Here is a 23507-nt window from a genome sequence, read left to right on the forward strand (position 1 = left end):
AATACCAGATTCCCATTACACCCCTATAACACTGGCTAAGGAGCTAGCAAAGCATGGATATACTCTTACCACAGGATTACCCCATGAAATGAAATTCAAGAAAAATAATGGGAGCGCCAATCTAAAGGACAGTTCATTGGTAGAACTCCTGGGCCTTACTAGTACCACGATAAATAGCGGCAGTACATATGATGTGAAATGGAAAGTCGCATCCTCTTATGAAGTCTATTGCGACTTGGTCCATAGTTACAACAATGGAGAAAAGTCTTCTCTTATGTCCAAGTTTCTACCCAAAGGTAATCCATTTGACCCAGTAGAATACACTCCCATTTCTTTGAGCTATGACTTATCTAATTTGGTAGAAAGCATAAACATTACCATTAAAGTGGACGGAAAGACGGTGGATTTTAACGGACGTAAGATCAATCTTGTTTTGGAATTCATATAATGGGCCGCGTAGAGGACAAACTTAAAAGGATTTACTATGGGCCGGAAGGCTATTGGAGAGGAGCGTCAGCTATCAAGAAACTCGCGACCGCGGCCAGGGTATCAGACGAAACGGCTAAGAACTGGTTGAAAAAACAAACCCTCTGGCAGGTTTATCTTCCCGTGCCTAAGTACATTCCCAGGCCCAGCTTCACCGTAAATACCCCTAATGAAGTTCATCAGGCGGACTTGCTTTTCTTACCACATGACAAGGTGAGAAGAAAGACCTATAGATACGCTTTGACCGTAGTCGATATCGCAAGCAGATACAAGGACGCCGAACCTATAACCAGCAAGGATTCTGGGGAAGTCGCAGAAGCCCTAGGTAGGATTTATAAGCGCGTCTTGAAATGGCCTAAGCTGCTGCAAGTGGATGCGGGGACGGAGTTTATGGGCGTGGTTACCAAGACCCTGAAAGACCACGACACTAAGATTAGAAGAGCTAAAGCAGAGTACCACAGGGGTCAGAGCATCGTCGAAAGATTCAATAAGACCCTGGCCGAGCGTCTCTTTGGATACCAGTATTGGAAAGAGCTGGAAGATCCCTCCAAACGCAATAGGGAATGGACTCAGAGGCTCCCCCAGGTCGTCGCAGCTTCGAACAACGAGGCGGCCAGGGCTACGGGAATGAAACCCAAGGATGCCATAAAAAAGAAACACGTGGAACACAAGTCCTTCGTCAGAAGTTCGAGGGCGGTCTTCCCCCAGGAAAAGAAATTAGGTAATGTCACGGTTCGATATCTCTATGAGTCGGGTGAATTAGAAGGAGGATCCAAAAGAGCTACGGATCCTAATTGGTCTTTGGAAACTTATCAGATCCGAAGTGCGATAGCTAAGAAGGGCCAGCCCATCTTGTATTATCTTCATGATGGCCCCACGCGTGGGTTCGTCAAAGAAGAACTGCTTATCGTGTGATGTCCGAATGCTATCGTATGCACTCCGTCATCACACATCCACCTCTTACCGTCAAATGCAGACAGTGACACCTTCTCCTGCGTGACGTTATGTATCTGATGACCATAACTGCGCAGGCTGTTCATCTTATGCCGCTGTTCCTTGCGTGTTCGTAATACGTTGAGGTAGGACTCGTGCGTAATGTCCTTCTTAACCACATACTTTTTTACGCCTTTAGCTTTCTTTTCTACGCCGTCTAACTTTAGCACGCTGTACATCTTTGGTTTCAGGCCCACGTACTCTACTATGGGTTTTCCTAACATTTCGTCTTTCATCTTCCCAATTACCTTCTTATTCTTCGCAGAGTAAAGGAAGTGCTCCTTCGGGTAACCGCTGGTGTCGTACTCGTCTATGTCGGGGAGGCAGTCTTTGTAAACGTCTTCCGTTTGCACTTCTAGAATTAGGGAGTCGGTGTCTGTGTACAGGAGGCGACAGCGGTCTCCGTACTTTGGCTTAAGCTTATCGTAGTAGAACTCGTACATAAGCAGCTTCGATAGATCCAGCACCGTAAAGCCTGTGTAAACGGGCTTGTTTAGTAAGAGGTTTGCCCTTTTCATGTGAATCACGTAGAAGTTCAGCATTTCTACGTATCTAACGAAGCCTGGCTGTGACACGTATGCTTCTGCTTCCTCTTTGGTGCTGACTATTTTTACGCTTACGCGCTTGCGGATGTTCTCCATTGTCTTTCCGAACACGCTGTTGTTCATCAGTTTGAAGAGGTTTTTCTCGAAGTCATTTTTCGCTGCGGTACGCTTTTGCGTGTTAAAGTCAATGTAGGGGCGCATCCAGGGTTCCTGCGTGAATTTTAGGACTCTGTGGATCTTCTCTACGCGCATTCCGTGTCGCACGTAGAACTGCAGGTTGCGGTAATGTACCACATACTTCTTCTTATCCATCAGGTTCATAGTTAGTTTCCTGTACGGTTTGTAACCAGGGCACATTTGCTTTTGCAGCGGACTTAGCTGCTTAAATGGTATCTCTATCGCTTCTGGTGCTAAGGGGAACTCATTGTGTTCGTCGTGCAGGCGCTCTGGGTACTCCAGATCCACTTCTAAGACGTAACCCTTGTCTTCCTCCTTTCCTACCTGCATGTAGAAGTCTATCGGCTTCACTGGATCCCATTCGAAGTCTCTCACAGGTAGGTACTGTGACATTGCCCAACCATAAAGGTTATTCGCATCCAGGTAGTAAATGTATGTGGTTGGTTTCTCTGGGTCGTGCTCTACTAAGGGGTTGTTTGCGCGGGCGTAACGTCGGCTGGGTCCGCATACGCCGCCACGAATACCGTCTTCCATAAACCGATACATGTCGTACTCCGTTAGGAGATCCAACTGCGCATTTGTCTTCTTTAACAAAGCACTCCAGCTGAGCCCAGGAGCCGTGTAGAAATTAGCGGGATCCAATCCGTAATATTCCATAGCCATCTTTCTGAAGCTTTGGAAAACATCTGCGAGCAGCACTACGTCAGACCTTAGGTAGATGTCGTGGTAGTCACCCATGTTCTCACAGGAGTACTTTTCCCACACGTCTAACGCATGCTGGTACTCCTCATCCTTTATACCAGACTCGTTTAGGGTGCTGTAGAAGCGATCTTTGGGTGGTAGGGGTTCTTTGAATCGATCCCAGGAGTCCATGTATTCGTATGGGTAGACTCCTTTCCTTTCCGCGCCGTATTGACTGGAAATGGGAAAGTGGGTGTTATACTTTACGAGGTTTGCTAAGGAGTCCGCCATAAACTGCTGCGAATCTAAGAACTTTAGCTTACCCACAGTTACGGACATGTAGCGCTCTTTGTTGTTGGGTATGCATTTGACGTCGGAGCCGTCTGTTCCTTGTAGTAGCAAATGGGAGTCGTAACCGCGGAGGTTGTGAAAGAACACCGGAATCTCCATGTCTGGATTTACTTTGAAGTTTATATTACATTTCCAATGAGCCGCTCCTCTGTATTTACCCGTGATGTGGCAGTGATCTCTAACCTTATCCATATAGAAATCCTCAACAAATGCTTTGTGACAGTGAATGCAGTGCGTGGAGGGCTTTCCCGGCTTCTCACCTTTCTTAGCATGCTTCCCGCATTTAAAATGAGCTTCTCCTAGATACTTTCCATCTTCATCCCACGCTTTCTTGGCTCGTCTTCCAAACTGAAGAAGCGTATGTTGGCAAATGTAGCATTTTTTTGCCTTGTTAAAAGCCTCCTGGTTCTCTTTGGTAAATTCCATCTTCTTTGGACATCTTAATTGTTCTCTAATCTCTCCCTCCTCTTCTCGCAATGCTTCTAGAAACTCATTAGCTGCGTTCTTACCTCGGTAAATCACAGGAGGGTTTGCTTTACCGTCTGATCTGACTACTATGTAACCAAAGGAGCAGATCTCATGTAATCCCACCTTATTCGTGGCGCCACGTTTCTGCTCTTCCTTAGTTATCAACGCTTCGAAGTCTGCATATATCACGTAAGGCACTTGCATCTGCTTTTGATGGTCTGCGTATGAAAGCTCTTTGTTGGTGGGCATCTGGATCCGTTGCGCCACTTCTTCGACTCCGCGGCAGATCTCATCGTGTTTCTTTAGGGTATTTAAGGATGTAAATGACAGCAAGCAGCAGTCGCAGAAGTACTTTTTACCTTTGTGCTTAGTATGTCTGTAGAATAGTCTGCTAATGTGTTTAACCCATGAGTAGTGTCCGCCGTGGTAGAATAAATGTACGCGCTCTCCTTTACTTTTTGACAGAACTAACGGTACTATCGTCTGCTCTCTGACTCCGTAAACGTTAATTGCTAAATCGTTTATTTCCTCAAATATGGGGATGTCTATCAACTGCATGGGAAATTCCACACCATCCCACTCTAAATCATCTGTGGGATACTTACTTGTCCTACAGGGATCCTTCTCTGCTGGATACAGTGCAGACCTGATTGCCCACATAAAGCATCGATTGTCTTCATTCTTCACGTTTACAATAGCCTTCTTCCTTTCTACCCACGTTGGTAGCGGTACGTAACTCCCCCCTCGTATGGGTACGTACCTGGCTATACTTATCTCTATTCCTTCAACCTCCTCTACTGTCCAACCCGATCCTTCTTTCGTGTAGTTAGACAGCGACTCCATTATTGCTTCTAAGGCTTCACTGAGTGACCTATCCAGATTCGTGGATTCTAATATCACTAACGACTTTGATCGCAACATTGCTGTCGTCATTACCTCGTCTTTTGACAAACTTACTTCTACCATTATGCTCGCTTTCAGGGCTCCTAATTCTTCTATACCTTTTCGGAGAGTCCTTTTAACCTTCCTTTCTGACTGACGCCAAAACTGTCTAACGTCAATCTCACCGTTACCGGGTATTGACACCGTGCTGAAGTTGCTTTGGGATTCCATCTATATAATAGGAAATATTTTATACCTAATACCAAGCACTTTTTAGGTCGTCGTAGTCGTACTCACAGTCCTGACAATGCCAAAACAATTTAACCTTAGTCTCAAACTTCTTACCACATCCACAATCATAACTACTCATACACTTCGTCTTCATTTTCAAATGCTTTTTCAAATCCGCTTCTTTCTTAAAAGTTCTCTTACATTCTTCGCACTCCATATATAGACTAACATATTTGCGCTGTTGCCCCCAACCACACTTGGAGTGGGTCGTTTCCGTAGGTGGATTTTTGACACGGGTCTTGCCCGTGTTGAGATTGCGCTGGAACCCCCATTCCCTATACTACTAACAAAACACTACGAAAAAGTTAGGAAGAAATACGTTAGAGCCCGGAGTACGCTACATAAGATTGCGATAACTTCGGGGTCCATATCCGTTGTGTTAACGGGCTCTGGCGTTGCTACTTCGCTTACTGGACCTGGAGTAATTGTTGGGGTTTCTTTGGCCGGCGTTGGGGCAGCCTGTGGTATCATTTCGGCTGTTGCTACGGGCATTATGAAACAGTTGTCAAGCAAAATATCCAAGCATGACACGACAATAGCTCTGTCTAGGGCCAAAGTAAATACAATTACCGATCTTGTCTCAAAGGCTTTGCGTGACAGAAAGATAGACGACGTAGAATTCTCGCTTATTCTGGCCGAAGAGGAAAAGTACGAGAAATTAAAGACGGACATAAGGAACAAAAAAACAGTCGTAAAAGATCTTTCCGAGGAATCTCGCAAAAAGATCTACCAAGAAGAGAAAGAAGAGCTTCAAAGAAAACTCGCTCAGTAAACATCTGCTTTGAAAAAAGCGAGACAGGATTTTGTTTACATATTGAACGACAGTCTGGAAATTACGCGTAATATTTATGCTAATTTCTCATCTTATGCCATAAGATTCACTATCTTCTCGGAATCCATCCTAACAGGGGGTGGTTGGGGTCTATTTTGTAAAATATTTCATAGATTACGTCAGGGTAATAAGGAATATCCTTATCCAGCCGACAAAACATCCACTCGGCTTTTGTCATATCAGAAACCTCGGGAATAGACTTACCGGTAATTTCAGACAAAAGATAGGGAATAGCTTTGTAATATTTCCCTAGTCTTAATTTTTTCAGCGTTTTCCGTAGACTTTGCGGGGTTGGCTCTTCTAAGTGGTCTATGATTTTCTTCTTTACTTCGTTGTCTAAATATACCGGTCGATAACCTTGGATATGACTCATCCAGTCCCTAAAGTATTTTATTCTCTTATAAGGTGTTTTCTTACGAACTCCATTGGCGTAATACTGCTCTCTGGTAGCATTTGGTACGGCATTGCGAATGTTCTTACCACACTCGTAACACTGTGCTGACGTGTCGTCTTCTATTTGCATTTTCTTACCACAACAAATATACTTATTTGGCTTAGTAGGTACAAACTTGGGTTTCAAGCACTTTACACAGAAATCATAAACAAACTCTTTACATTCATGCATCGTATATAAGACAAATATTTTGACTTTTTAGTAATACGGGGCACGGGTAACCCCCGCCAGCCTTCCTTTAAATTTCGCACTTCATAATAGATGTTAGCATATTTAATGGCATTCGTTGGATTGGGTATTCACGGTCTCAAATGGGTCGTGGATGGCGGGAAGATCCCGTAATCTCTTGGTGGAATAACCCCGGGCCACGTTGCTCTCAAAACCCGAATGAAACCGGGGCGTATGCTTTTAAGGCGGGTCATTTCGGGGTGGCGTGTGAGTTGGGACCCCCAACCCCTATACTACTGTTGTGGAAGGGATGGTAGAAAATGCCTAGCCATATTCTATTATAAGCCATACCAATTGGCACATTGCGAACCAGCAATCCGAAATTACGTAAAAAATACAAACGAGTGCCGAAAGGACATTATATCAAAGTATTTCAAAGAGAAGAAACCCCAAACTTGCCTTAGCCATGAATGTTGTGATACATGTCAAGAAAATTGTAATTGCAACCAAAATGTTTGTAAGGAGAAATCCTTACCAAAACAGTGTGCTACCATTCCCAAAAATGGAATGCTCTCTCGTCAGTTAATCATGATGACAGAGAACTATTACAGGAGGTCTTGAATGACATGAAAAAAAAGAATGCCACGATACCTCATTCTATATTTGGAACAAGTTCAATGGCTGATGCCATTGATAGCAAATTGATAGAACAAATAATGAACAAATGTCATCTTATATTTTCAGTTACGTACTTGATGGATAATTTTCCAATATTGTCTAAAAAAACAGCTAAGGACATAATTGCTCTCTTCAATGATATATTCAATGATATTGAAGAATCTGAATTATTAGCATCGATGGAAGTGGAGACATATTTTGATGATGACCCTTTGCTAGTGACTGTGGAATCAGAAGGTGGCAATGATTCTGGAAGTGATGATGATTGCAACAGTTAAAAAGTAAAGCCATTCATTATATCTTGAAAAATCGTTGAAATTCATTATTGCAACAATAATTGGCCCCCTTTTTAGCTTTGGTGGAATGTTTTCCCATTTCAGACCACATTACCTAGGATATAATGTCTTTGTAAATGGTTGTCCATTAGAAGGCACATGAACTTGTTTTACAATACTACTCAAGCAAACAATCTATTTTCTCAAGAATGACATGTGGACAAGCATATAAAGAGGCCTATTATTTTCAATATCGACTGCATTTTCAGAGTTGCCAATCAAAATTAATCATTTATGCTTTGGATTAGTGGTACTGCAAAACAATTTCCAGTGGTCAGTTTGAAACAACGTGTTCCTAGATTATGAACAATTAATAATAATAAAAATAAAAATAATAATAATAGAATAATAATAGTAAACTTGATTCAAGTGTCATTTGACTTAAGCATATATGTATATACTTATTGAGGACACTATAAACTGAATTTAAAAATATATATAAATAAAATCTAAATATACAAATACAAATATAATTATAAGAAATGCATTAAAATAATAATAATAATAATCAGCTAAAAATTCAATAATCCAAACCAAATTTGAACAATCTTAAATCTAGCTAAGAATTGCATAAAAAGCAATTCGATCCACACTTTAAATCTACAGCCTGAGTTACGTAAGTTGTATTTATTGTTCGGTCTTTGAAATAAATGGACAATCCATTTTTTACTTTGAACATAAGAAATTGCCAAATCTTGTAATCTAAAAGTGTACAACAGAAACAGTACTAAATAGTGCAAAGTTATGCTAATTCTATTGTTTAATTAGTGCTATTTGGTACTAGATGGTGCAAAGCATTGCACGCTTTTAGTGTTTGTTTTCTAATATTGAAAATTACAGAAAGTCTAAATCTTGTAATTTTCCACCTGTGAATACAATCAATTGAATTTGTAAATATTTCTGTTTTGTCTATGCCAGCTTGCCCTGTGCTTCTATATCCATCTTACAAGGGTGACACTTTCCATGCATGCTGCTTGAAAGATATTCTTTTAAATACCTGGGAAGGCAGACAACACTCTACCAGGCTCAAATTTAAACATCTTTGCTTGTAAGTGAACTTGGTTTAGGATGATATTAAATGTTTCTTGTTTACTTTTGTTTTTATGGTGAGTGTTGCGCTTATCCAAGTTAATATCTTCATTAGATTGTTTAATAATTTGTTCAAGTGCATCAGTTGACTGAGTAGCTTCTTTTATGCTCTTGTAATTGATATTTGGAGATCCAAGGACTCTAATTGCCTCTTTCGATACTTTGTTTAACTGCTCCAACCGTAAATCCCTAGAAATGCACTTCCCAGGTGCTGGTTTTGTAGAAGCAAATCTATTCCAAATTAGTCGATGACTTTGTCTTGGAGTTAACAAAGCCAGCCTTGAGGCTGTAAGTCGCAGGCCTGCTAATGCATATTTGTTGCTCCCACCATATCTGAAAAGAAAGGTAAGAAACTTCCAAATCCTCAGAAGCCTTTCACTGTCTCCTTCTTTTCACAGCATCATCTGCATTTCGCAGTAGTAGTCCGATGCTCAAATAAAGGCAGCCATAGTTGTACACTCCATCATTTTTCCTATCTTCTGATTTCTCATTTTCTTCTGCTTCATCTTCCTTTTCATGATCTTTGTCTGTCTTCTCTGTCCGTTCATCTTGATTTTCCTCATCCTTATCCTCTTCATCTTCATCAGTTTCATTTTCATCCCCACATTCCTGGTAGTTGAAATATAGATAAGTTATAGTGCTTGCGAAAGGCCCTTGGAATTAAATTCGGAAAAATTAATTTCCGACCTCTCTGGGAATCGAACCCACGACCTTCGGAATTGTACTACCGATGCTCTACCAGCTGAGCTAGAGGTCAGACTGAGAGCAGACCGGGGTGAAATAGATGTTAGGTAGCGGTAATTATGATGCAAAGATGAGAATATGTAGACCGCATAGCACTTATGAAATACCGCTACCTAACATCTATTTCACCTCATTACCAATGCCCTCATCGGTGGTAAATTTCTGTTCATGATTTAATCTACACTTTCCATATTTAAAAATTCTGATACAACCTTCTTTACGGCATGGAAACTCAGTAACAGGATTTGCAACTATTAATTCTCCATTTAAGTTACTTAAGTCTGAGATGCTATCCATTACAAAACTGTCAAGCATATCATCTATGTGCCCATGAAGCCACTCCCTCTATGATTACAATTTGAACATTTTTTTACATACTTTAACGTGTAAATTTGTTAAACTTAACGTAGGCCTATCTAGGGGGCTCAGGGGTGCCTGTGACCCCACTTTCAAAGCCAAAGATAAATCATCTGACCATTGATGCAGTATGTGATATGATGTCATAGTGACAATTTGGTATGTTGTGACCCCACCCCCCCCCCCCCCCCATGACAAATCCTGGATAAGCCCCTGCTTAACGTAATTCAGCCATGTTGCCTGCAAGTTTTTAAGCTCATTAAACTATATAAGGGGAAGTTAATCTATATATTGGTACAGGATAGTCGATCATAGCTAGTGACAGTTGATCATAGCTAGGAACAGTTGATCATAGGTAGGGACGGTTGATCATAGCTAGGAACAAGTTAATCATAGCAAGGGAGAGGTGAGGTATAAGTGTGGAATACTTCTATGTGAGACTGTACGTATGAGCGACTATATGGCATTATACCATGAAGTACATCCCTTCCAAGGAAAACAAACACTTGATCGATCGATAAAAGTCAATTAAATACACAAACTGGACGACAAACTCGATGGAGATTCAATGTTTTGGCTGGTTTCAGGTGGTTTCAAGATGGTTTCAGGTCGTTTCAGGTGGTTTTAGGTGGTTTAGGGTGGTTTCAGGCCGTTCCTTGTTTTAGTAACAGTACCTGCACGAGTTATATGTTATTGTATTAACTAAAGTAATGATTTTTGTTTTGGTTAGCTAAACGTATCTATTTCTAGTCGAATATTTTTATGAAAAAAGGATTTTCATGCCGAAACCTTCAACGAGTGGGTGGACGAGGAATTTACTGCGTCATAATTTACATAAAAGAGTACTCACACGAGTTTTATATTAGTTTATTTATAGTTCCTTTCACGGTTTCCGACGCCATATTGTTTGGGGGCTAATTTACTAAGAAGCGTAGGGAAAGAGATACGTTTTTCGTAATATTTCCATTCTGAGGTTATCCTGCGAGCAAAGTCTCCTTTACCTTCCCCTGAGTGAGAGAAAGGAAAGAGTCTTCTTTCCTTTCTCTCACTCGGAGGAAGGTAAAGGAGACTCTGCTCGAAGGGTATTCTGAAGTAAATTTTCGAGACCAAACTTTTTCTGTATATGGAGAATCTTCTGTTCAATAATGTTTTGTGTGGTGTTTTTGAGCCCATGGAGCCACCATAACACTGGTTCTCAGAGAGACGGAGGCTTGCTTTTGGGTTTGCGACCAAGACCCGTTTATGCTGGTTCAATTTGACCGTAAAAAAATATTCAAACCGAATCCACGGACTTTCTTCTGTCTTACAATGACTAAATCCCAAATAGTCTTCTACTCTATTCAAAGTATCCAATGTGCCCAGCACATTTGACACGTTTTCCCGTGTCAAAACTTGTTAGTAATTGATTCCAGGGGGTCCTTCCTAAAAAAATCAAAAGGGAACTGCCTTAAAAACCTAAATTCGTAAAAATCTAATTCGGGGCCCAGACTTTCTCTTGTATATGAGCATTTGTTAAACTTTAACTCTTATGAGGTTATCTTAAATCACTATTGGGTCAACTTTATAAATAATAATACTTTCAGGTAGACTTACCGTAATCTTTTTTATTAAGCACATGTGAACAGTATTTTTATCATAAAATGCTAATGATGGTATAACTTCATTTTGGATTTTCCTATCGGCTGTGAATTATGTATTATTTGACAAACCACTTACTATTGATTGCAAAACCTGTACTGAAAACTAGCATATATTTTTTCTTACCTTGTAAGCAATGCGTATAGCATGCCAGTCTTAAGAGCGACTGTAAAAATCAAACATACGGCGGAAAGGCTCAAATTTTCGAATTCGCTCTACTTTTGGATTTTAGTAGTGTATGATGAAGTACGAAACGCTGTGTGGTTAGTTTCGAAAAATACTCTTTTGTTTTCGAGAAAAAGGGAAAAATCGTTTTGGAGCTCCACGGACGATTTTCGCTGCCAAAAGATGGCTGAAAATTGCTTACTTTCGCTTGGTCCGTGTAACAAAACTATTGATCCAAATAGCCTTCTAATACTTTCTGCTAAAAGTACAACTCTTATTTGCTCATTAAGAGTAGATTTATAAAAATCGAACAACTTTGGAATATTTAACACGATGAAATGCAAAGGGCACCGATTTACAATGCTCGTTAGTGCATCTCGAAAACTGCGAGTTTCCCCATGTGCCATCCTTCCAAATCTTATGAGATTACAGTCAACAGCTATTAGGAAACTGCTCTTTTGAAATATGTATATTTTATTTTGGGGAAATAATTGTGCGCTTTTTGCGAGAGCTTTTATTTTGACTCATTAAATATGCAGAAATAATTGTTTGGCGATTGCGTGACTAAAGACTTCTCGAAATATATTCCCTTGAAACATCAATACTTTTCAAATCTAGGCTATACAAATAAAATAAAACATTAATATACTAACCTTCAACACGAAAAGGTTTTTTCCGTTGCTCCATTCATTTGAGTTATCAAGAAATTAGAATTGGCAACCATTGGCTTGTTTACAACCGATTTCCGAAAATACCATCTATCAGTATCAGTCGACAGTTCGTGTTTCTTTACAAATAACTATTCAGATTTCAATAGGAAATATACGGAACAGTATGCTAAATTCGATTCCTACAGATTCCAGCAGGATATTCTAACTTCTAAGGAGCCAGCTTAATGAAAGACAAACTTCTCCTTCCTTTTATAATAAAAAAATAATGGTGGGTGGTGCACTATGGTCCCACGACACAATCTGCACGCTGGAATCCTTTCTCGGTATATCTATGACAGTCACTTGCCGATCTGTTAAATATTTCAGACCAATTTATCAAAGCGCTACTGAATAGTAATTCTTGGAAGAAATAGCCAATCATAAGTTCGAGTTCACCTAGACTTTCTCTGGTATTGATAACGAAGAGAAATCGAGCCGATATCTTTTACGCGCAGCAACAAGATAAAAGTGCTCTAAACATTTGCCCATATCACCGTTCAGAACTTGGTGTTGGATGGCGCAGGGGGAAGAACATTTGCAGAGTACCAGAAGAACTGGCGAAGCATAAGACCACCAGCAAAGGAGAAAGAGGAATAGGAAAAGAAGTGTCCAAGATTTTTTTATTTTTCAAAAAACAGGTGTACTCGTTCCTGTTGGCTCAGGTAACTGCTTTTGCTGAAATTAATATTCAAGTTCACATTTGTAAGGAATGATCACAGTAGGCACGAACTGAAACTTTCTACATGCCAAGACACATAGCCTGGATGTCTGGGGCCGGAAAGAGGGCGGGGGGGGGGGGGGGGGGGGGGGGGAGCGGGATATAACAAAATGACATTTTGCAATTTTGTGACTGATTAGTTTGACACTCCGCTTTTCTATCATTTTTTATATGACTCTAGGTATTTGCAGAGACTGTAGATCGATTTTTGATTCGCAAGATGTTACTGCCTTGTCGCACGACATGGAACATATTACTTTGGTGAGTAACTGAAATGACGTGTATATACTGCAGTTAATGCTATAACACTAAGCTGAAATTCAGTACTTGTGATACATAAACAAGTGAGATCCTTCTCTTGCAGATTTATGAAAAAAAAAGTTACAAGAAGGGCCCTAACTATAAGAGGATTTTTTTCAAAGGGGGACCCAAATAATAGAGGGAGCACAAAAAAATAAATAAATAAATAAATAAATAAAAAAAAATTATAAAGACGTTATTACGTTTAAAAACGCAGTCTAAAAAGTCGTTATTTTGTTTCCAGGGACTGGCCCACTTGCCCCCCCCCCCCCCCCTATAACTATGCCCCCGCTCCGAGTCGAGGGATCGAGCCTGGGTCGCATTAGTGAGAGGCGAGCGCTAAATAATGATGTATTTTTTGCTATTTTGAAGTGAATTGTTGTAAAATAATATTTCATTTTGGGTAGCAATGTAGTCATCAAAAAGCTTCAGTTTAAAGATTATTTTTTACACAAACCCCACCATTATGTGGGTGTCGTTATGTTGTGTGTAGTTCCGGCGTTGTTTAGCGATATTATAACAAGTTTTTTTCTTAAAATGTTAGTTAAGTCCTTCATTAGCAGAGCTCGAAGGTAGACTTCATTTCTTTTATGCTCCTACGTTTTGTTCTGACATTCACAGCTCATAACAAGATTTGTCAACATTTCCACGTATGGCTTCTTTCGCCTAACTCTTACGCTGGAGGTATCAAGTCCAAAAGCCAGACAAATGTTTTGCAGCATTGCAATGTTAAAGGATGAGAGCTTCGATTTTTGGACCAGATCACATAAATTGTGTGCATCATACACAATAGGATGCGCATGCTGTATCGACAATTCGGATAAAATTTCGTTCTTCAGTTCTTGAAGGTCGGACTGGCATTGCATTTCATCTAGTTCTTCGTCATCACTCATCGGCTCTTCGTCATTGTCAAGTTGCGCTTAGCTGCCATTCGTGAAAAAAAGCTATCTGTTTCGTAGTGAGAAACTCATCACTAGCAAAAAGGCGTTCTCCATTAGTGTCTTTAGCTGTCTTTAGCCTTTTGGCCAGATTGCCGCCCTATTTCAAATATGGCCTTCAAGTAATCTTTTTGTTTAGCTGAAAATCGTTTACTTTCACTGGAAGACTTCAGAGCCCATCCCATTGGTAGACATGGACCATCTGATGAGTGACAAAATTCAGTGTGCAAAATTTTGGGTACAGCTGTATCACCACGTTCAAGTCTTGATGCATATCCCAAAATTGCCCGGTCAAAAAGGGTCTCGTTCTCAAGAGTGCGTTTATGTTTGCCACAGTCTAAATGCCTTTCGAGGGAGGAATGCCTCTGATAAGACTTGATGCATCCCTCCTCTGGACAAGCAAACAGGTGCTGATCAAGAGGACGTTCTTTTACCTGGGTTTCACGATCAGTATTCGCTGGATGGTCTTCTTGTTGAGAGAGAGGCGGTGGTTTGGCTGATTTTCTTGGCTTAACTAAGACAAAACTTGATTTTGATTCTGCGGTTTTACTTTCCTTTAACACGATTTCTGGGACCTCTTCTTGACCAGGAGCATCAAGATTTTCCCAAGGTATGGATTTACCAGGGCCAATATTGTATGCTCTCCAAACTTTTAAACCTTCTTCGCTAAACTGGATATTATTAATGAGACTAATTCCTGGCCATTTGACTTTATTTATCCTCTTAGAGTCTGTAGGACCGCAGAGCCTCAATTGGACTCCAGAAACTCCTCCAAATGAATCAATGGCTTCTTTCATTTGTGCTGCAGTTTCGATGTTATTACCAGAATTTAGATGAGCTGCCATATGGGATTTGATTGTAGCAGCCTTCCGATCGCAAGAGCCCTTTCCCCCTTGCGGGTCCGGAAAATCCATACTCTTAAGAATAAGATTATTCATCTTTGCTGCCTGATAAGCTGCTAGTATCGTAAGTGCGCAGTGACAGCAACTTGCGTTGTCTTGTCTAAGATGAATCGTTTGTAACTCTGGAATAACAAACTTCAGTTGACAAAACACGTCGTTCAGTATGGCAAGGACAGCACAGTTATCCTGGTTACTAGCCTCAAAAAGGTGAACAAACGTCAGCATTTCCATGTCACCATTATCTGACCTTCTAAACGCAACTGTGATATGCCATGGGATTCCCCGCTTCCCAAACGAGTCGCTTTGGCTCTCTCTAAACTTTCTTGGCAGATATTTCATTGCCCAGTCCAATACGAGTAATACTGATGTTGTATCAAGTGCCTTTAAGATTTCCAGTCGGCATTCATCCTGATTCACTGAACGCATCAGATGGGCTTTCCATGTATTGATGTTATGTTTAGCATGTGTGATAACAAAATTTAATTCCTCTTTTGTATCTTTAGAGCAAGCTGCTTGTTCTAAGCCCTCTTCAATTTCGCTAATGACGGACGAAAGTCCCTGACAGCGATCACAGAGGTCATCATGGTCATGATCACAGGCAGTGAGGTAATCTTTGTCGTCTGGACGGCTGAGTGCGTAGAATCTATAGTGGTCTGCTACAGTGGAATTATTTGACACATGAACCTATTAAATTAACAAAATTATGTCATTAACTTAGCAGAAAAGTATAACGTAGACGATTCATCAAATGTAGTGGTACTTTTTAAAGTTTTATCGACTTTATACTGTATATCCATATCAGTTGGTGTGAAAAGTTACCTTGTAGTCACCCTTTAGATACCGCTTCGCTAATTTCAGCTTCTCTTTCTTTTCCTTGGCCCATGACAGTCCTACACCGCCGCTATCTCCGATTTTCTGAACGACCTCCTCCAAGTCGTCAAAAGACTTTGCTCCATCAGCACTAAAATAATCCAATCCTTGTAGGGATTTTCTAACAGATGCAGAGCATGTATTCAATATTCGGAGAAGGGTACTTCTTCCCATAGGTGAAAAGCCTGTTTCCTTGCAAAACTCTTCATATTGCTGGATAATTCGTTCTGGTATGACATTTCTCACCACATTCGGCACAGTTATTTCTTCTTTATTCGATAACTTTAAAGTTCTTCTACCAAATGGCAAATCTTGTATGATATGGGCACTGGTGATGAAATCCAAGAAATGGTCCAATTGCTTGGTAGAAACATGCATTCTTCGGTAACAGGGGGTTGAGACAGGTGAACCCCTACCATGCAGAAGTTGATGGTGGCGAGCAATATTAAATCTATATCTTGTAAGTCCAGGGATCCACCTTTGTAACATTTTGAAACTAACTTTGTCAGCCATAATAGAGAGTAGTTGTCTTCTCTTACTCCAATGGTTCGCATTGTTATAACATTCGGTTAGAGATTCAATTAGTGTGATATCAAGATTCTCCTCATTCTCAGATGAAGAGTCTGGCTTTAGAGATGCGGAGATTGCAATGGCACTCCAGAGTTTTCCAGCATCATTAGGCGCAATTTCGTCAAGGGCTGCAGAAACAACTTCCCTTGCTTTTCTGGTGTAGTATCGCTTTGTTCTGTCTCCAACAACACCCCAAGCAGTTTTCAACTGATAGCGGACAGGACTGACATCCTTGCTTTCAAGAAAAGAGTTCAGCTTTTGCCTCCTTGAAGGTTCCTGTAATTCATCACTTTCGTCAGAGCTATCTATTGGTTGGTAAATGCTTCCTGGTGTTTCTGCTACGCACGATATTCTTGGTTTTGGAGTATGCATATGAGCGACATTAAGATCGTCATTGTCGTCGTCCTACAAATCCAAGTACATTGAATCCGTCAGATATTAAGAAAAGAAAACATACGTTGCAAAATACCTTTTATCCATTCTATTATACCCAACTAATAATTGCGTCAATTTCATGTTTGCGCAAAGCTGAGAAATGACTACGCTTGGGCAGTACTACCATTGACACTTTTTCAAGTCTCTTTTTTCCGCTATATGACTGGACTGAATCAGCAAATGTATACACTTATTTCAATAAAGTTAGTCACCTGAAAAGCTATAAAGCTGAGGCCGACAAGGATTATGGGTAGATTCATTTTACACGTTCAACCGCTTGATAACTGTTCATGGACTTGCGAATCTTTTACAGGTTACAGTCTCACCTCTTCTGAGCATCATCGAGCTGCAGTTTGCATTAAAAAAGCTTTGTATATATATGTTTTTTTTGATATGAAAAGTTTCCCATGATGCTCCGTGATCTCAGCTTTCTAGGTTTTTGGTGACTAACTTTATTGAAATAAGTGTATTTATGTATTTATATGTTAAGTTATATTTATCTTACATATTTATGTTCATTTAGGACCTCTTTCTTTCTTTCTTCCTTTATTTTGTTGTTGGTTTTGGTTCGGCGCTTGGAGGGCCCAAACAAAATCGTGGATTTTTGATCAATTGGGCCCTCCTTTGGAAAAATCCTGGCTACGTCCCTGTTGGGTTCCCTAGCCAGAGCACCCCTCTTATAGTTAGGGCCCTTCTTGTAACTTTTTTTATATAAATCTGCAAGAGAAGGATCTCACTTGTTTATGTATCACAAGTACTGAATTTCAGCTTAGTGTTATAGCATTAACTGCAGTATATACACGTCATTTCAGTTACTCACCAAAGTAATATGTTCCATGTCGTGCGACAAGGCAGTAACATCTTGCGAATCAAAAATCGATCTACAGTCTCTGCAAATACCTAGAGTCATATAAAAAATGATAAAAAAGCGGAGTGTCAAACTAATCAGTCACAAAATTACAAAATGTCACTTTGTTATATCCCCCCCCCCCCCCCTTCCGGCCCCAGACATCCAGGCTATGTGTCTTGGCTTGTAGACAGTTTCAGTTCGTGCCTACTGTGATCATTCCTTACAAATGTAAACTTGAATATTAATTTCAGCAAAAGCAGTTACCTGAGCCAACAGGAACGAGTACACCTGTTTTTTGAAAAAAAAAAAAAAAATCTTGGACACTTCTTTTCCTATTCCTCTTTCTCCTTTGCTGGTGGTCTTATGCTTCGCCAGTTCTTCTGGTACTCTGCAAATGTTCTTCCCCCTGCGCCATCCAACACCAAGTTCTGAACGGTGATATGGGCAAATGTTTAGAGCACTTTTATCTTGTTGCTGCGCGTAAAAGATACCGGCTCGAGCAAGAATTAATTCCTCTTCGCTTTCGATGCCAGAGAAAGCCCAAGTGAACTTATGATTAGTTATTTCTTTCTTACATGCAGCTAAAGGAATTATGGTAAAAGATTTGTTTCTATATCTGCGGTCAAATGAACAATCAGTACCCACAAGTGAAAGAAAAGAGCAAGGTTGTAACGCCATTTCTTCCAACAACTACTAGTCAGTAGCGCTTTGATAAATTGGTCTGTAACAGCATTCCAGCGTGCAGATTATGTCGTGGCACCATAGTGCACCGACCACCATTATTTTTTATTATAAAATGAAGGAGAAATTTGTCTTTCAACAAGCTGGCTCCTTAAACAAAAATCTAGTGCAGAAACTATTCACGGGAAACGAAATTTTTTAATGAATAATATCAAAACGGAGCAGCTAGGGTATGGCATGGAAGTTTCCACAGAAGCCCCTCCACCATAATCTATTGAGAGAACCGTTTTTAAAATTGCTCACAAAAGGCTTTTCTGCATGTTAAAATGGAATAATAATATATATCTCGACCTTCTCTTGCCAAGGATAATACATAATAATACACGCTCTTTTCTCGCGCCAACTGTGACTTTTCCGACAATATGCAAATTAGAGACAATAAACAACTTGAAAGTGAAGTTAGAATATTCTACTGGAATCTGTAGGAATCGAATTTAGTATACTGTTCCGTATATTTCTTATTGAAATCTGAATAGTTATTTGTAAAGAAACACGAACAGTCGACTTAATGCTGATAGATGGTATTTTCGGAAATCGGTTGTAAACAAGCCAATGGTTGCCAATTCTAATTTCTTGATAACTCAAATGAATGGAGCAACGGAAAAAACCTTTTCGTTTTGAAGGTTAGTATATTAATGTTTTATTTTATTTGTATAGCCTAGATTTGAAAAGTATTGATGTTTCAAGGGAATATATTTCGAGAAGTCTTTAGTCACGCAATCGCCAAACAATTATTTCTGCATATTTAATGAGTTAAAATAAAAGCTCTCGCAAAAAGCGCACAATTATTTCCCCAAAATAAAATATACATATTTCAAAAGAGCAGTTTCCTAATAGCTGTTGACTGTAATCTCATAAGATTTGGAAGGATGGCACATGGGGAAACTCGCAGTTTTCGAGATGCACTAACGAACATTGTAACTCGGTGCCCTTTGCATTTCATCGTGTTAAATATTCCAGAGTTGTTCGATTTTTATAAATCTACTCTTAATGAGCAAATAAGAGTTGTACTTTTGGCAGAATGTATTAGAAGGCTATTTGGATCAACAGTTTTGATACACGGACCAAGCGAAAGTAAGCAATTTTCAGCCATCTTTTGGCAGCGAAAATCGTCCGTGGAGCTCCAAAACGATTTTTCCCTTTTTCTCGAAAACAAAAGAGTATTTTTCGAAACTAACCATACAGCGTTTCGTACTTCATCATACACTACTAAAATCCAAAAGTAGAGCGAATTCGAAAATTTGAGCCTTTCCGCATATTTCTGATTTTGTTTGATTTTTACAGACAGTCGCTCTTAATTCTTGCTCCAGACTCCATCCAAGCGATCATCCATATTGTCACCATCAGCCCTTGCTTTCTGGATGTTCCGTGCCTTTTCCTCTGTTAGTTGATCTCTTCAAAAAAATATAAAGTCAGCTGGAGTTTTCACTCCAGCCTTATTTACCACTAGAATATAGTTATCATGGATAACTATCAGAATATCAGTCATGTCTTCATTTAAGCTTTCATTTTTTGCTATGCAACCTAAAGGAAATTCAAAATGGTTTGCATCATAATATATCAGATTTGAAAATAGACTTCTACTGCAAATGCATTTTATGATGTTGGATGCAAGGGTAATTCTCAGTTCATACGTACATTTCATAATGACTATCAGTCTACTAAGACTAAATCCCAGCTTCTACCATGTTGCCAAACCAGACAAACTGGCCTACAAATGCAACCTGGATTTAACATGGCTCCCCACGCTGGGGGAATGTGATGTATGACTGCAGACTTGAAGATGGAGAATGCTTTTACATATTTCAACAGAACTCTAGACCACAACACGATGAAGTCTTTTTTCAGTTGAGCAACCTAATAATGAGAATGATATTACAATAATGTCAATGATATATTTATTCAGGTAATATAGTATTGTTAATTATTTCATACAGGCTGTCCAAATGTCAAGTACAATATAGTAAAGTTGCTAGAGGTTTGTTTTAATTTTTTTTCATTTGCTCTGACAATATTTGATGAACTGCAACTATATGTTACATAATATGACTGCATTTAGTTAATCAATGTCCAAAAACCTCATTAACAGAAGGTAGAAACTCGGTTATTACAACATCAGAAAGTGGTCGTTCATGTACATCCTGAAGGTGTTTCCCTGATGCCTTGTCCTTGATAGCCACCATGTTAAATGTATGGAGCGACTTGTTTTTGTTAGATTTGGTCATGTGTCTAACATTTAGATGTAAGTCCAAATTATCCCCAATGATTTGATATCCTAATGGAGAATTGTTAATGACAGAGGTTTTTGCATTTCCAATAACCTGAAAAATGTCAATATTGTCTTTCTCCTGTTCATCATTTTCAAGTTCTCTTCCATAGACTGCGACATAAGAAAATGCCTCCTTAATGATATCCTCTTTTGTTTCATGGCTTTTCAATCTTTCAACAAGATTCTCTATTATAGTTTCAGGACTGTGGTGGCTAAACAAATTCAAACTTGACACATCTGTAGTTGTTAAATTTCCATCTTTTTCCCCATTACGGTGTGACAAAGATGATTGCAGAAAATTTGATAAGTGTTGATGAGATGGGAGACCAGGAAGATATTGTAGCTTCAGCAATTGAGTGTTTATTTCTTCCAAGCAATATTGAATCTCTTGAAATCTGATAATATTATCCTTCCACTTATGTACTTGTTCATCATGATCTTTTCCCATTTATTTTGACTTAATGACCACAGAATCTGGAGGGACTGTAATTCCATGTCTTGACATCAACTCTAGACCCTAAGTATATAGTAAGAAATAGATTTTTAATCACTCTGCTAGAATACAAAACTTAAATATAGCAATCTAAAATATTCTTTAGTTCTAAAGGTAATTTTTACTAGAGCAGAGTTTATTTTCCTTTGGTATTAATTTACCTAGCACTTCATTATAATATACGTATGAAAAAAATCTTTTCTTTTCTTTTAGCACTAAACATACTGTGACATGATAGTGAAATACGGCAAGTGAACGGAAATAGAAGGGAAAGAAATAAGAGTCTGCTAGCAGCAATTAATATCATGCCCCAAGGGCAGATCCAGGATTTTCTTCAGGGAGGGGTACTGAGATTTAGGGGCACCTACACAGGAAATCGATGAACCAGAAAAAAACAACAACAAACAAATAGGAAAGAAAGAAAGATGCACAGTCCAAAAGAAAGGGCACTAGGACAAACTAGGGTCACAAAGTCACTTAGGGGGAGGGTAAGGGGGGGGGGGGGGTGCCCTTCATGCTGCACCTCTCCCCTGGATCCGCCCCTTTGTCCAAGCATGAAAGCCTCAAAGATACAAGGGGAAAACTCTTAACTTTAGCAGTTTTTTACCAATCTTCCAGCCCTATAATGACGAATAATTAGGCCTAACGATAGGCTAGTGCACTCATTTTCGCATTTCTCGAGTGGAGAATCATACCCGCAATAGTTGTGGTATAATGTGGTATAATTTAATACCTTCTTTTCATGATTACTCAATTCTTCTTGGCTTTTCGACCCGGTTGGAGGTTTAATTGGACATAGCAGCTTTAACATTTGGAATGTTGCTGGAGTTTTCTCTAACAGTTCGTCCGTTAAAGCTTCCAGCTTGAACGATATCAAATCCTTTGGACTGGTCTTCCTTAAGACACTATTGCTACCCGACGACACCAAATTCTATACCTCCTTGTTCATTATTCCTAACACTTCTGTCTTTACAGTCTCCAAGACATCTGGAATCTTTATCAATGATCGGACAGCAATCTTAGTCAGACCAAGAGCTAGGTATTTTATGACAACAGCGACCAAAGATTCTTGAATTTGTTTCTCTTTGTTTCCTGACGGGTACTGTATCACAACTTAAGATATAATAAAGATAAACAACAGATTATTAGACATTCCTATCACCTTTGAAATTTACAACAATTATTTTCAATACATTCAATTAGAGATATTTTCCACTTGCTTTCAAATACTATTATATATAATAATAATACTACTACTACTAATAATAATGATAATAATAATAATAAGACTTGTTGGTACCCGATCAAAGTGTGTTTTTGAGAAAATGTAGAAAGCCACCATCTCTTTGTCGCTCCATATAGTACGAACATTTAAAGGAACTGTTATATAAGTTTGGACATTTTTAATACAATCTTAGGATACCGTTACAGAATTATAGAATGTAGAGGGGTTTTTTTTGTTGCTAGAAATTTATTGTAAGTATTGTATGTACATTTTTTCCCCGAACCATTTTAAAGACAATGATTTTATAGGGACATCTATTTTTAAATATATATATATATATATATGTATAATATAAATAAATATATATATATATATATATTTAAAAATATATTGTAGTTACCTTCCTTTTAGACTGTATAGGTTACGCTGTGCGCCCTATAAAGGTCATAGATTTTTTGCTTCTATACGTTTTAGTACTGCACATAATAGTAATATAATACCTTCACTTTCAGTGGCTCTTGAACAAAGCAAGTTTGGTCTGAATTTTCATTATCAAAAATTCTCATTGGATATTTCCACTCGAAGTCTTCACCTGGAGATGCGTTGCACGCGTCTTGATACTTATCACAAGCGCTTTCGTTCCATGTCGTACCTTCATTCAGCTGCCAAATCCCTCCGACATCCCTGGATTTTTCGTTTGAAATATGATTTAATTTTTCCAGAGAATTACATAACGTTTTCGCCTGCTTTACACGTAATCTGGATTGACTGTGCTCTTTTATCCAGGGACTCTACCCTTCGAAAGCATTTCTTGCATACTCTTACGGACTCATTTGTATATGATGGAGATTTACCAAGGATCCGATCAATTCTTTGTTAAGACCCTGATATTTTTGAACGTTGTAAAAACTCTTTTGGACGTTCAAACTAAAGTTCTGTCCACAGAAGAGACAAGTGCTATCTTTGACTCCTTGCGTACTTAATTGGCGTTGGTGGAGAACATTTTGGTGTATTACTCATTTTCTTCTTTATAGCTTATAGACTCGTTACTCGGTATTTCGCGGCAATACTACCGACAAGTGTAGTTTTGGCGCCAAACATTATTTGACGATGAGGGCGGCTGTCAAAATCATGACAGCGTTGCTAAGTTAC

At 39.3% G+C, this 23507-nt stretch overlaps 3 pseudogenes across 1 annotated transcript; all 3 read right to left on the reverse strand.

Annotated features, from left to right (window-relative positions):
- Positions 1 to 8219: 8219 nt before the first annotated feature.
- LOC148914072 (uncharacterized) lies at positions 8220 to 9471 on the reverse strand (annotated as a pseudogene).
- A 4187-nt stretch (positions 9472 to 13658) lies between these two features.
- LOC148914073 (uncharacterized) lies at positions 13659 to 18305 on the reverse strand (annotated as a pseudogene).
- A 1253-nt stretch (positions 18306 to 19558) lies between these two features.
- LOC116289015 (uncharacterized) lies at positions 19559 to 22240 on the reverse strand (annotated as a pseudogene). The gene is made up of 4 exons (XR_016119088.1): positions 21864 to 22240; positions 20447 to 21154; positions 20084 to 20225; positions 19559 to 19892 (listed from the first exon to the last, which is right to left on the reverse strand). The product of XR_016119088.1 is annotated as an uncharacterized LOC116289015 (transcript).
- Between the last annotated feature and the right edge of the window lie 1267 nt (positions 22241 to 23507).

The sequence above is a fragment of the Actinia tenebrosa genome, unplaced genomic scaffold (assembly GCF_029948245.1).
Source record: "Actinia tenebrosa isolate PJP-AT-01 unplaced genomic scaffold, QUT_ActTen_1.0 PGA_scaffold0__85_contigs__length_37466705, whole genome shotgun sequence".
Classification (NCBI taxonomy): domain Eukaryota; kingdom Metazoa; phylum Cnidaria; class Anthozoa; order Actiniaria; family Actiniidae; genus Actinia; species Actinia tenebrosa.